The following is a 15,860-nucleotide window of genomic DNA, read 5'->3' on the forward strand; positions in this document are numbered from 1 at the left end:
AAGTGGAAGGATGGGGCTCGAATCGAGAAGGAGGGCTATCACTGGAGCAGGATATGTATTCAATAGAGTGAGTTTGGTAAGATACAGCGCAAAATCTCACTCAGCCATATGGAAAGAAATCCTTTGTGAAACTCAACTAAAATTAAAATAACCTAATCTTCATACCAGTGTGTGGAATCTTATAAATGCCCTGCAGGAATTATCTTGAAATTATGAACATCTCGTTGTATCTTTTATGCACCACCAAGTAGCAACATGAGTTTCTTGCTAGGCAACAGCAAGTTGCTAACCAAAGTGGCTTATAGTTTGTTAAACACCTTATTAATGTCGCAAATCACTTCATAGATATTCAGCTTCCTACTTTATTATGACACGAGTTAGCTAGCTGTTGAGGATTCTCAACACGGAAGACATAGCATGTACTTGCTGACTTCAACTCACCACTTACTCCAAAGGACATCCACTTTAGACACCAAATAGCAACTTCTCAGGGCATACTCCATGGTGGAGGGGCACTGACCACATGCACCCCACATCCATGGACATTGGCATCCAACATTTGCCAGACTCAAAGAGGGAAGTAATAGCCCAGTGGTATTATTGCTAGACTGTTAATCCAGAGACCCAGGAAATGTTCCAGTGACCTGGCTTTGAATCCAGCCACAGCAGATGGTGTAATGTGAACTCTGTAAAACCTGGATGGGTGTAATGATGACTATGAATCAATTGTTGGGAAAATGCATCTGGTTCATTAATGCCCTTTAGGGAAGGAATCTGCCAGTCTGGCCTACATGGGACTTCAGACCCACAGCAATGTTATTGATGCTTAACTGCCCTCTGGGCAATTAGGGATGAGCAATAAATGCTGGCTTGGCCAGCAATGCCCTCATCCTGTGAATGAATTTTTAAAAATCATCAATCCACTTAGGGGACATTTATCCACTTTTGAATTACACCTCAGACAGCACTGGCAGCTACCACTGTAATGTTACTGCAAGAATGCCCTGTGCTCAGGGACTTGCACTCAGCTCATAGGCTAGACAAAACCGCTTCTCCAGTCGGCTTGCTTGCTCTCTTATTGTTCATCTACTCTGAACCTACCTGGATGCTTCCTTCATCACTGCCTTGTATTACCTAGCCTTTTTCATTTTGCCCCCTCAATTAGAAATACCAGGCTCACAATCCTGCAGTATTCCTTATTTGTTTAGCATGATCTCAAAGCCAGGGATCTTGTCTGGCCATAATATTGCAGGTTTGTAATGCTTCTGAATAATCCAAACAATGCTGTGTTCCAATGCATTGCATGTTGAAGTAATAGGACACAATTTTCACATGTTCGCGTTGCATTCCATTCTTCAGTGTGACATCAAGCACTGTCATCAATTAGACTTCAGGCACTTTCAACAAAGAAAGAGAAGGAGCTGGAAGAAAAGTCTCTCTCAATCTGAATTCCAAATGATTGATTTCAAGGTAACATGAAGTAATGTTTGGGGCCAAATCATTTGCCAGCTCTGCTAGTCAAGGTATTATACATAACATTGAGTTCTCCGAAGATAGAGCCATAGAGTCATAGATAGGTCTTTCAATCCAACTTATCAACGCCAAACAAGTTTCCCAAACTAAACTAGTCCCACTTGCCTGTATTTGGCCCACACCCCTCTAAATCTTTCCTATTCATGTACCTATCTAAATGTTTTTTTTTAATGCTGTAACTATACTTGCACCTACCATTCCTTATTTCACATATTTATTTCACATATGAACCACCCTTTGTATGAAAAGTTGTCCCTCAGGTCCTTTTTAAATCTTTTTCCGCTCACCACAAAAATATGGCCCCTAGTTTTGAACTCTCCCACCCTAATGAGATGACCTTTTCTATTCACCTTATCTATGCCCCTCATGATTTTATAAATCTCTGTAAGGTTACTCTTCAAGTTGCATAAAATTGTAGCTTATTGGCATCTAGACCTACTGTCGGGAGTGTAGCGCTGGAAAAGCACAACAGGTCAGGCAGCATTTGAGAAGTAGGAGAATCAATGTTTCAGGCATAAGCCCTTCATCAGGACCCTGACCTGCTGTGCTTTTCCAGCACCACACCTCTGATCTCCAGCATCTGCAGTTGTCACTTTCTCCTCGTCTAGATCTACTATCAGGTAATTTCCTTAACATACCTTTCCATCATTAAACATTCAAATATATTGTAGCAGAGATTAGATTTAACAAAAAATCTCAAATTTTAAACTAATATTATAATTACTTTAAAAAGTTCATCACATGTGAGAAGGCAGCTTTGAAAAGGCGTACTTAAACATTAAACAACATGTTAAGCATAACTCTAGAAAATGGAGTGCTAAATATTAATGCTACTATTTAAATAAATTGAACATGCATAACAAAGCTCTTGTACATTTTATATAAAGTCTGCATCCTCTGAGTGAAAATATTTAAAAATTGCAGTAAATGTGCTAGGGCACTATCATTAACAATTCTCTAATATAATCTATTGTTTGTACTTACTCACATATGCTTTAAGTTCTTTTTTTTAATATCCTGCTTTAGCTGGCAATTTTTAAAATCTTAGTTTTCTTTGAAAGAGAAATGAACATGTAACATCATTTTTCACATTTACCTAAAAACAATAACTAAGACACAAAATTAAATTATGAGTTGGCTCACACTGTAACAATTTAGGTAGTACATGCTGTTACAGTGCAATTGTTCCTGCATGTCTGCTCAAAGCACTATCTGAAAACTAATGATTGGGATAGAGACCCCACCTTTGTCAAAAAAATGTTTGGCAAATGAAGAAAACAGATTTGGCAGACACTTGGTGTGGTGATGTGATGCCTGTCAAAATGTCTCATTGTGTTGAGAAAACAATGAAAACAACGAGCAGTCATTTTGTCGCTTCTCTCTCCCCAGTGACAAGTACAGTGCGTCTTTAATAATGTGCTGTATAACTTTGATCCTGTACTATGGGACAGTATGATTAAATATTGACTGCAGTTTAGGACCAAAGCTGAAAACTATTGACCCAAAGATTACAGAAGTGATGACATTGTGTTATGATGCCTGAAGCCAAAGATTTTGAAGGCATTATTCACACTTAAGGTCACTTCTGCAACCAGAGGGGCAATAGTTTACCAATTACAGCCCAAAAACTGCCATCAATATTTGCTTTATTATACTCTTGAGATCAATTTATTTTAAAAGCAACAAACATCTCCACCTCTTGTTCTTTGTGATGTCAGTAGCCAACATTCCTTGTTCTACTGCCCATTGACACCACTCATTGGAGACTATTACTATATGATGTCAGTTAACAGACAGCAATGAAAGTTACATTCTCATTTATGACAAATCTTCAGTACACATTTAGCACCTCTTTCCATAGGGACAATCATTTCCAGTGCTTTATATTCAGTGATGATACAAGTGACTGGCACTTCACTGAAAGTAACTTAGATTGGCATATCATAATTGTTTTCTACTAGTCATGTGATGAACAATATTGGATGCAGTCACAAAAGAGCTACCTACGATTGAGGCAGTATTTAACTTGATTTTTCCAACAAATTCATCAAACTTGGACACAAGTAAATAAAATGACATTCATTTGCTTCCTTGGGCAACATTTTACAGGAGAACTTTTTTTTGATGAGCTATCAACATGTACTGTCATCATCCCTCTAAAACTGACCATAACATTGACCACAATATTAGGCAGACACAGATGAACATGGAAATCCTGAAAACTGCAGTTTGTTACTCCAGGTTCTGACCAGGTTGCACTGCAAACTTCTCGCCCAGAGCTGGCAATCACAAGAACCTGCATTAATGTCAATTTGCCCGATCCTTGAGTCACTGATGGAAGTACCACCACTGACCGATGATATACTATTTTGTTCTGTTCAGTTTTATTTGCCATTTTTCGCCATTTCCCACTTCTTATGCAGGAATTGATTATAGCCTAACAAAAACAATTTCAGAAGTTATTGCTTGATCCAAAAAAACTCTTCATTCACACACTTCAGGGGTAGGTTGCTTTCAGTGATCCAAAGCTGAAAGATTAGGGCACAGATCAAGTTATGTGATTTCACTGGAACACAGATATTGTGATGTTAATGTTAATCAATCCGAGGAATGTTTTTTAAAAAATCATAAATTTAAGCTGTAGGAGCAAACCTTCAAATCTATGATAGATAGGGATATCAGAACGTCTTCAATTTGTGAGGTTAGTTTGTGAAATTTAGCAGTTTTTGTCAAAGCTTTTGGATCTTACAAATAGCAACAATGTGAGGGAACTTACTACTGACGATGAATTAAGTCTAACTGGAGCATCTACCAACTCCATCTGGTGAGAATTTCATCTATAGCATTGTCAATAAGTTATAATATTTTCAAGGGTTACAAATAGCAATGTGGGATTGCAGCAGGGAAAGGCAGAGGACAGGCAGGTAGCCTGGCTGCTTTCAATGTATGGGCTGCTGTCAAGCAAAAGAAAGGGGTAACTGTCTTTGGGGGAAGGGGGTATGTCCATGAACACCAACTAGCCATGAAACGACATGACCAGCTATCCTTAGTAGCCACACACGCAGATGACAAGCAATATGAGTTCGACTGGGACAACACTACTATTATAGGACAAGCCAAACAGAGAACAGCAAGGGAATTCCTAGAGGCATGGCACTCATCCACAGATTCAATCAATAAGCACATCGACCTGGACTCAATATACCGACCACTGCAACGGACAGCTGGAACTGACAACCGGAAGCGGCAGAGACAAACCACTATAAATGCTGGAGGAAATATCACAGAAACGCTTCACAGGAGGCTCCCAAGCACTGAGGATGTCACCTAGACAGGGGACAAAACGTCTGCAACACAAATTCCCAGCTCGGCGAACAGAACCAGACCAATAGTCTGCGCTTAACAATTTCTGCTTCTACCAAGCAATTTTTATTTTTTAAAATAAATAAAATGATCTTATTTCTTTTAACAATATTATTCCATATTTTACAAATTCTTTTCAATATACTTCTTATTGAAAAAAACTTCAAACTTTTGCCTATTAGAGCCACTACCGATAATATTGCTTTAAACTTCATTTTATTCACTCTCATTAAATCCAACAGTAAGCAGAACACGAAAACTAAAGGATAATGCATATATTTAATTTAAACAGCTTATTCAACTAAGTAAACAGGAGAAATGTTAGGCATCAGAGATATTAAATTGTTTGAACTTTTTAAACTTGCTATCTAGGTGAATGGTACAGATTGGCTGACTATCAATTTCATTAATTTCATGGAAATAAAAATGGACTGAGTTTAATCCATTAGCCAATTTGCAACTCCTGTTATGCTCGGGCAGTTGTTGCAAATTGACTGTTCTCTAAAATTGTGTTTAGATGCTGCGTTTTTAATTTAACGTTAAATAGGCAATGAAAGAGTTATATAACCCATCCTGAACTATGCTGACAACAAGCCTGAGTCTTTTAGGTTAATGATTAACAGCACAACCCAGATTGTTTTATTGAGAAGGTGCAGCGTACTGAATGCTGTAAATGGTGGCCAAACATTTGTATTGATTCTGAATCGACTACTTGTAGCAAGATCTCCAGGAGGGTGTTAGAAAAGTCAGGTTTTTACACTGTCTATTTAGTTAAAAGGTAGAATGAATTTTGGGGTTTAAAAGATCACTGATGAGCAAGTCTGACAGAATACTAGGCTATCTGATTCACTTTGCCATAGACACCGGGTTTGAGAGGAGGAGTGTCCATAGGAAGCTATTGTATGATTGGCTTATAGAATTTTAATTTAAATATCAGTGAACCTCAGAAACAGTGTAAATCTACCAAGATCTGAGTAAAAGAGAAAGTGAGTTAGACAGAGAGTGGAAAAATAGAGAACAGCAAGTCTCCATGGTTCACCATTTAAAAATATTGGTAGAAACTCAAACTCAGATTGAAAAGAATCGAGTTCATACAAATTTAAATGAGACTGAAAGATTTACCCCATTTTGATTATAGAGAGGAATCTTAACCCTGGCAGTACAAGCAAGTTCAGGGATTATAATTATTAAAAACAGTAGGTGCTGGAAAAATTAAGCAGGTCTGGCAGCATCTGTGGAGAGAAAAACAGAGTTACGGTTTCAAATTGAACATGTCTCTTGTGTCCTGATGAAGAGTCAAACTGGACTTGAAATGTTAACTCTGTTTTTCTCTCCACAAATGCTGTCAGACTGGCTGAGTTTCTGCCATGCTTCTGTTTAAATTTCAAATCTCCAGCATCCACAGGTTGTTGCTTTTATTCCACAGCTTATTGGATATCTGGCTGGTAAAGGAAAAGAAGGTAAACATATTCTCAGAAGCTGAAAGTATTCTGGATTTCAGGAGAATCAAATATATGCCTAAGGCATAGAGTAAAATATAGCTTTAATTAATGGCTCAGTGGTTAGCACTGCTGCTTCAACTGCTTCATCAATGACCTTCCCTCCATCATAAGGTGAAGTGTGGGGACGTTCACCAATGATTGCTCAATGTTCAGCATCATTCACTACTCCTCAGATATTGAAGCAGTCCTTTTTCAAATGCAGCAAGATCTGGACAATATCCAGGCTTGGGTTGACAAGTGGCAAGTAATATTCACACCACACAAATAACAAATAATGACTGTCTCGAATAGGAGGCAATTTCAATGACCGCCCATTGACATTCGGTGGTATCATCATTGAATCCCCCATTATCAACATCCTGGGTATTACCATTGACCAGAAATTCAACTGGACTCACCACATAAACACAGTAACTACAAGAGCAGGTCAGAGCTAAGAATGCTGCAGCAAGTACTGCACCTTCTGACTCCCAAAGCCTGTCCACCATCTGAAAGACACAAATAAAGAGTGCGATGAAATAATCCTCACTTGCTTGGATGGGTGCAACTCCAACAACACTCAAGAAGCTTGTCACTATCCAGGACAAAGCAGCCCACGTGATTGGCACTGCATCCACAAGCATCCACTACCTCCACCACTGCTGCTCAGTAACAGCAGTGCGTACTATCTACAAGAGACACTGCAGAAATTCACCAAAGATCCTCAGACAGCAGCTTCAAAACTGATGGCCACTTCTCTGTAAAAGGACAAGGACAGCAGATACATGGGAACACCACTACCTGCAAGTTCACCTCATGTGGGCGGCACGGTGGCACGTGGGCGGCACGGTGGCACAGTGGTTAGCACTGCTGCCTCGCAGCGCCAGAGACCCGGGTTCAATTCCCGCCTCAGGCGACTGACTGTGTGGAGTTTGCACCTTCTCCCCGTGTCTGCGTGGGTTTCCTCCGGGGGCTCCGGTTTCCTCCCACAGTCCAAAGATGTGCAAGTCAGGTGAATTGGCCATGCTAAATTGCCCGTAGTGTTAGGTAAAGGGGTAAATGTAGGGGTATGGGTGGGTTACGCTTCAGCGGGTCGGTGTGGACTTGTTGGGCCGAAGGGCCTGTTTCCACACTGTAAGTAATCTAATCTAATCTAATCTAATGCCACTCACAAAACTGACTTGGAAATATATTTCCATTCCTTCCCTGTTGCAGTGACAAAATCTTGTAATTCACTCCCTAAGGTCGTTGTGTCAACCTATAGCATGTGAACTGAAGCAGTTCAAGAAGGCAGCCCACCACCAGCTCCTCAAGAAAATCTAGGAATGGGCAATAAATGCTGGCCAGCCAGCGACACCCATGAGCTACAAGTGAATTTAAAGGAAAAGAGCTAGGAGTCAAATCAATTTGATTCTGGGAGAATTGAATGTGTATGTAAGCATTAGTGTAAAGTATATCTATTTCTGAACTTGTCTAAAGATAAAATCGAAAGGGAGCTCCATTCTTTGCTTTAAATTATAGGTTTCCTACATGGATAATGTTTAGTTAAGTGTTTTTAGTCACTTGTTAAAGTAAACATCTTAACTGGGAAATCCTTATGTTTCATTTTTGAAGATAGAACTTGTATCTAGTTCAATTTGCTTTGTCAGTCCTCTATGGAAATTATAAATTAGTTGTGACAGAATAACATGGCATTTAAGAAAACAAGTGTGAGTCATACAGGTGTGAACATGTAAATACTTTCAAGTACATTATTAGAGATTATCGTAATTTGTAATTTTGAGCAGCACGTAGATATAATAAATTACACATTATAACTTGAATGCATGACTGAAATAGAGCTAAAATCAGAATCCTTCTGCATTTTGTACTTCTGATGCTACCAGAATGCACAAGATCCTCAGTAGGTTTGGAAGTCATCCACCCACAGCAAGAATTCTTAGCAAATGATCTTCAGAGTGAAGAATTAGGATTAGCAGGATCTGGCTAATTTCCTGCCCCTGCCTGCCACTTTGCATCTCATTTAAATTTACATTCTGCCCCAGGTCCCAAGGAACTTTGGGACCATTCTGTTCTGTTGTATAATTTAGCTACTAATCATTAATGATTGGGTAATGAAATTGTTTGTGTTTACTGTGTTATTTAATTCTAGGTATTGGAAAATGTAATCAGCTCCCGTTTGGTTGCATGCTGTCTGATCACCAATACAGCAGATAAATTTGCAGCATCTGAAGGCTTGTGAAACTCCTCTGCAAAGGTACAAGTTTGAATTATATATATAAATGTGTTTTTTTACACCCATACAATTCTTGAAAAAGATTAATAGATTCTTCATACATGTAACAACAAAACAAAACTTTACAATAACTGTGACAAGATGAATTGAACATAGATTAAAAATGCTTTGTGTTCCCTTTATTCTTACAAAAGCAATATCAAGACATGTAGGAATTAGCACACAGTGTCCCATTTATCATACATTAAAATGGGAGGAATTGCTGACAATTGAAATGGGTAAAGCCTGCATTCAAAGTGCATGTGCTAATCCAGCTGAAAACTTTGTGAAGATTAATTTTGGCATCCTTGGACTGTTAATTATTGCTTCGCAAAATAATTTTCTAATAAATTCTTCTTTGATTTTCACACAGCCATCCACTGAAATTTGGGATTTTGTTTTTTTTATAGAACTTCTGATGGACCCTGAAGGAGTGGGAGATTTCACCCAACACTGATGACACTGAAATCACCAACTCCCAGCCCATACTATAGCCTATAACAACCTCCCCTCCTTGGACAAACTTGAGCACTATTACTGCAAGTGGTATTAGTGGCTCTAAATTGACTTTGGCAAACCGCTTGTGCTGGTTATTCTTCCACAGACAGTTTGCCAAGCTGGAGTTACTGGCAGTTTTAGATAATCCTTGGGCCTTTTGCTTGGGAGTACATCAATCATACAATACCAGGCTTGGATTGAAGAAAACACCAGGATCATTTTTACCCCATTGTCTCACAATCATGCTGCAATGAACATATCTTTAAAAGTGAGAGGTAAGTTTCTTATTTGCCTACCATGAATTTAGAGTATCATGTGAACCTTCAAAACAATTCTGAAGCCAAACTGCAAACCTTTAGCCATAGGAATCCATTCATGCACAAAAAGGGAAAAAATACATTTTCATATCCACAATATTTGTGGAATTAGTTGTTCTTTATTAGTCTTCCATTCCTCATGGACTGTGGAGATTGTATCTATTGCTTGATCTCTAATACAATAATAATGTGTCTTTAAAACTCATTTTAAATCTCACCTGCTTGCTCAACCCAGAGATCCCCTCCTTTCATTTGCCTTCCATTTATGTTTAATTACAACTCATAGCACATATATCCACATCCAGTAATTATTGTTCTTATTGAAGACAGTTGTCTGTCATCCGATAGATGAAATTCTTAAGTTTAGGACAAAGGTAGTCAAAGACATTAGCTAGAAATCAGGCATGGGAGCACTTTCAAAACATAAACCTTGGAGACTCGAAAGGTTAGGTTAAGAAGGGTTAACCAGCTGCTGACATAGCTTCACACCTTCAACAAAGCACTATTTGGTGAGGTACCATGTGTGTGTCCATGCTGGAAGGGTAATGGCAAAAACTATTCACCTGGATATATTAGTGATACTCTTCATTCTACACAGAAATCTATTGGATTTAAGTAAGTGAGCTATGTCCATATGCAGACTGAGTATATATTTCATATCAGGCAAACAAAATCTTTTTTAATGTACGTGGATTCATAATAGTTGGAGACTCCAAAAGCATAGTGATGGGTTTTCACATGTCAGGCACTCAGCTGACCAAAGAAAAATTACTGCAACGCTGTGACATTTTCCTTTTTCTACAATGATAATCCTTGAGATTTCAATGAGCATGTTGTGCTAAGTATTCCGACATAATGGGTAGGTTTGTTCTGTGAACTCACCCCTATTATGAACTCATTTCAGCCAGCAAAGCGAGGTTGTCTTTCCTCAGTCACAGCTGACATCAAACACAGAAGGCAGTGTCTACCACCTGTCACCAGGATTCAAGCTTAGGCAACTTTGTTGCCAAGGAATGATACTAGAGTTGGGACGGGAAACAAAGAATATCTTCCCTTTTTTTCGCATGTGTGCTAACATCTTGACCTTCATTCTGTACGATCTGTTTCCTTTGTGTTCCAGATTTCTATTCTTTTTTGTTTTGCCTGATTTGTTACTGGAGGCTGGTCTTTATTCCTATGTTATTGTCTCTACATTCTAAGCTGTCTTTTTTTTCTCAGCCATTTCCATTGTCATAAAAGCTGGTTAGTACCCTTCCAGGTTAGAGGCTATATGATTTGTATCTGAATTTATATCTCTATTTTTGGAAGGTTTCCTGTATTAACTGTATTTTGACATGTTCTGTCTATGTTATTGGCTGGTACCTGTCTTAAGTTATATGTACTTAGCTGTATTTCCTGATTTCTGAGCACAGTCTTATGCATTCTGTGCATTGCTATTGTGGTCCATGCTATATTCTTTCTATTCCAGGATGTTACCACTGTGATGTACACAGTTTTGTGTGTCCACTGCAAACAGCAGTGTATTCTAGATGACCCATCCAGCCTGTGCTCATTGTTACCTTCATTCTCTTTTTTATATGATAAAATTCAAAATTCACTTACATTGTATTTATTTACATTGTATTGTAGACCTAACACTGGCTGTTTGTTTTTTATTACTTAGATATGGTTAATATTGTGTGAAGGCATTTTCCACTGACATGGCAAAACTTAAGGCTAACAATTGCACCAGCACTCAAGCTGAAGTTAGTTATTCCACCCAGACCATAAAATAAATCTCAGGCTTTCCTGGTCAGAATGGTTCAATAAAACAGCAGGTGAAGTCTGGTTCCTGTTCAACCAAAATTGTGACGCCATCCATATGATAGGAATATGATAGTACTGATCATTACTGCACTCTCTTTACTGACTGCAATTCTTATGTGTGTATGTATTGCAGACAGTTAATAATACATTGATTTCCCTTATTTATACATTTTGATTTATTGTCCTTTGTCCCAGTAACTGATGAGAGTTTTGAAATGTTTCTTTTGTCTATGACTGCACGTTGAAAGTTATGTTAATGTTCCAAAGCAAAGATTTTTTTTTGTTTTAAAATTCCAACTGTGAAGCTTGAAATGCACTTGAAACTCTGCTGGTTAGGTATCAGTGGTGGTTCAGTTCGTAGAAGTCCAGGGTTTCAACTCAAAAATAAAGACTATCACACCAGCGCTGCACTGTTAGAGGTGACATCTTTTGGAAGAGATGTTAAACTAGCACCTTGTCTGTATTCTCAGGTGGGGGTAAAATAGTCCTGCTATTATATCAAAGAAGAATAGTGGAGTTATCCTGCTGTCCTGGGAAATATTTATCACTCAATCAACATCACAAAGAAGAAATATATTGGTTGTTATCTTTGTTGGAGCTCGTTATGTACAAATTGACTGCTACAATTCCTACAGCTGTTACTGTACTTCAAATGGACTTCTTTGGTTGCAAAGTGTTTTGCTGTATCTTGTGATTTTGATATATGCTATAAAATGTGTGCTTTCCTTTTTTAGACTTCAAGGTTTCCAGAAAGTTCATCTGTATAATTCCCAATGTAAAACCTTCCATGAGCCAGCTAGCCTTTCCCCTCCACTGCTCCTCGGATGCTGCCTGACCTGCTGTGCTTTTCCAGTACCACATTCTCAACCCATACCCTCCCCCTCCCCCCCCAACTCTCACCTCTTAAACGGTATTACTTGATACATTTAGGAGCCTATTTCAGATTTACTATTACAGTTGTAAACGGGTTACGAGCAAAAAAAAATGCATCTTTAACAATGATGTCCAATCTTGCACTGGTGTCTAACCAGGTCTTAAATAATTGAACATCATTTAACTGAAACTGTGCTGAACCACTGAATGTTGTTTTATTGCTATATGCTACATGATAGCTTTTCTGGGGGGTAAACTTTTCTAAGTATGCCTAGTCGTGCCATGCACCGAGGAAAAGGAGAGCAATTTGAGGAGCCTTCCAAAACCAACGGATTTGGTGGATTCCCATGATTTTGGCCAGGGGCGTGGCAGGTTTTGCGGGTGAGATCCATACAGATTGCATTGCTATAATGGGGACAATCAAAATATGTATCCGCACCACGTTTCTTTTCAATGATGAAACCACTAATGTTAACCTTCCTCCATTCTCTCCCCCATCAGTGCTGGAGGCAGAGAAGATACGTTACAGTGTGGTTGCATGGTTCCCAGCCAATCACCTTATTATGTAAGCCTAAGTAATGAACGTCATCAGGCATGATGCGAAGGTGACACTACGAAAGGCCCCCACTATGGAAACTGTTTTGGATATGATCAAATGCAGGGCTCCTTGGAAGTCAAACATACTGAAGTCTCTTACATTACTCCAATCATTACCCTGTGTGACAACGGCTAACCCAGCGCAGACTAGGCATTTGAAACTAACACCTTCTTGGTGCTTGACTTTACTGTGAATAGTGTTTAAACCTGGTTATGTATCAGTGCCATGAGAAGGGCACTATTCTCAATTTTAAGACGTTTTCTGTTTTTTTATAGCTCTCCAAATTATGCACTATCCTCGCCGAAAAGGAAATGGACAATAAGCCTGTCAGCTTTCCAAACTGAAGTAGGAAGTCATTACTGAAATATTCTTTCCCTGCCTTTTACTGGTGAAAACCACCTGCCTTTGTTCTAGATCTGCTCACAGCAACAAGGCTGAAGTCGGAAAGACAGCGTGTGGGGAGCACATTTCCCGTCGCTTTATGGTTCTATTGCACTACAACTTAGAGAGTTAACGAGAAGACTCAGTTTACACTACTTTTGGGACTAGAATGTCTCCCGAATTTAGTTGGAATCTGGCGCAAAATTAAAGATTCACTTACTAAAAATGTAATACTGCAAGTATGAAATAACGCTGAAAATGAGCTATCAATGTGACTAAAATGTTATTATCAATAATCACGTATTCGGTCTGACCTAATACCTGGGAAACAGGTGAATCACACGAGCACAAAGCCTTGCATATAACCACTATTTTTGTAGATGTTGTCTAATTTGCTGTGATTAGACTGGCAATGTCAGTGCAAGACTGGCATGTGTACAGAATATGTGATTATGCTGCCTGTTTACTCTTGTACAGAGCCTACGTGTGTTCAAACGTTTGCATTTATGATTTAGCAGCGTCCAATACTGCTGGCAAAATTTCTCCTGATTGAATACAGCTGATGAGATAGTAATCTCTTTTCGGTTAAAATAAATAGAAAGAAAGCCTTCTGTGCGGACAATACCTTGTTTAAAAATCAAAGGCAGGCTTCTCACCAATCATGACAAAAACCAATGTGAAAAGATCTCATGGAGGTCTTCTTGCTTACATCGGAACTTCTGAGATCAGACAGGCACTGGCTGTACTACGCTATACTTTTGGCACCAGCATAATGAAAACGTTGGCATTGTACCAGCACCAAAAATGCAGCGTAATGACAGCATAAATCAGACGGTTTCCACCAGCTTTCAAGTGGCTTGATATTAATAGCGGTGTCCCTGAGCCATACCATCATCGCTGATGAGGATCGAAGTTACACTGCCGCGTATTTACTTGACAAAGGACCACAGGCCAAGGAAACGGTGGATGTAACCACCCAAGTCGCTGTAAATACTTAGAAACAATGTAAATTAGGAATAGAATAATGAATACCTCTGGGGGAATGCAGGGTATTAATCTGATTAATGGGCTCAGATGGTATCATAAACTGCAAATGCAAGGCTGTAATGGATTAAAACCATCATCTCCACCCAGAATTATTGCTTTGGAGTTACTCCATATGATGTGGAAAATGGATACATTTCGGGTGGATGGTTGAGGGCTGTTTCTGCCGACACTAGCTGTTGCACGTGGTGACAACTTTCGGTTTGACAGCTGTGATGTCATTAGCAAATGATTGAAAAATAATTTAGAATCTATTCGAAATGCCTCCGTTTACTTTACAGAACACCTGAAGAACCTGACAGCACAACTTTCCCAACACCTGCGAACATCAGTAATGAGAGCGATCCACATTCTCAGTTGCAAACTACGACTTGGCGCTTTGCTCCCCCCAGGTTTTTAGAGCCCTTTGGCTGCACATTTCACGTTGTCACTTTGAGATTTGCTGGGGTTGGGGTGGGGAGTAGGGTTTATTGATTCGGAAATAACACTTACACATAAAGCTGCACCACATTTGCACAGACATGCTCCGCAGCTTCAACCTTCAATTTGCTCGCCTTTGTCACCAGTTTTAAAATATGTCGAGTGCATACATGTGTATGGCATTGTGTTCTCCGGGAGACACAACCGAGGCGCACCAAAAAAATGTATTACCAAAGACATGTCCCCAAACCTGACCGGGCCGTGTTGTCTCTGGTCCAGGTTGTGTTCCCAGCTTTCTGTGATCCCTTTGTCCTGGGTACCATTTGTACACCAGTGCTCAGGACTGAACTCCCCCCGCCCCCCCCCAACCTCCAGCCAGCTGCTTTGTGGCGCGGCTGGCTCTCTGCTTTCTCCCACTTGGCGGGCGGAACTATCTACGATTGATTCTCCGTTCCAAGTGTGGAAACTCTGGTTCCAGCTCTGTAGCGGCCCCAGCTGCCGATCACTCTTTGTGGAACCAAAGAAAAGCGCGGTCCATAACAGACACACAGGCTGCCTCCAAATACTACCAAATGATGTACATTGGCACACTCCGATCTTAATGCTGTCAGCAAACAGATCTACCTATCTAATAAGACAAATGCATATATTTTGACTTGACAATTCATTTCTTGGAGAAATGTTTAGCTACTTATCCCAAACTCGTGAAGTAAGGTTCTTCTTTCCAGTCTTTCTGATTATTCACAATCGAAATGCTCCGTGATGTGATATAAACCCTGTGGTGAAGTTATTGTACACAGTTTGCAACTTCATTACCGTTCAGCCTTGTTAAAAATGCCTAATGACCGTACAGCGAGATAAGCAATTTTGTCTCATTTCAATGATTTTTTTCCCAAAATAACTGAAGTGCTTCGTTATTTTGCGGTCAAATCTGAATGCTATTTAAAGAATGAAAAGATAATGTATAACTGAGGCAAAACCGTGCTGTTCCTAAGAAAGTAAATTACTGTCGATACTTTGTCATTTACGTCTACGGAGCTGAAACACTCACTACACGGCTTTGATAAGCTAAAGTATAAGCGATATTGAAATAATCGAATAAATGTTCTTTTTTCACATCTATCCAAAATACAGACCGAACAATATTTTGTATTCAGGCGTGTGTTGTGGGTAACTTAGTAAATGAAGACACTGTCTACAGTGGAGGCGATTCACATGTTTGTTAACCACAGAATGAATACAAGAATTGTTGATAAATATTGTGCTGTGAA

Source organism: Chiloscyllium plagiosum, unplaced genomic scaffold (genome assembly GCF_037043375.1).
Source record: "Chiloscyllium plagiosum isolate Xiang-an unplaced genomic scaffold, Cpla_swu_hap1 HiC_scaffold_7, whole genome shotgun sequence".
NCBI lineage: Eukaryota > Metazoa > Chordata > Chondrichthyes > Orectolobiformes > Hemiscylliidae > Chiloscyllium > Chiloscyllium plagiosum.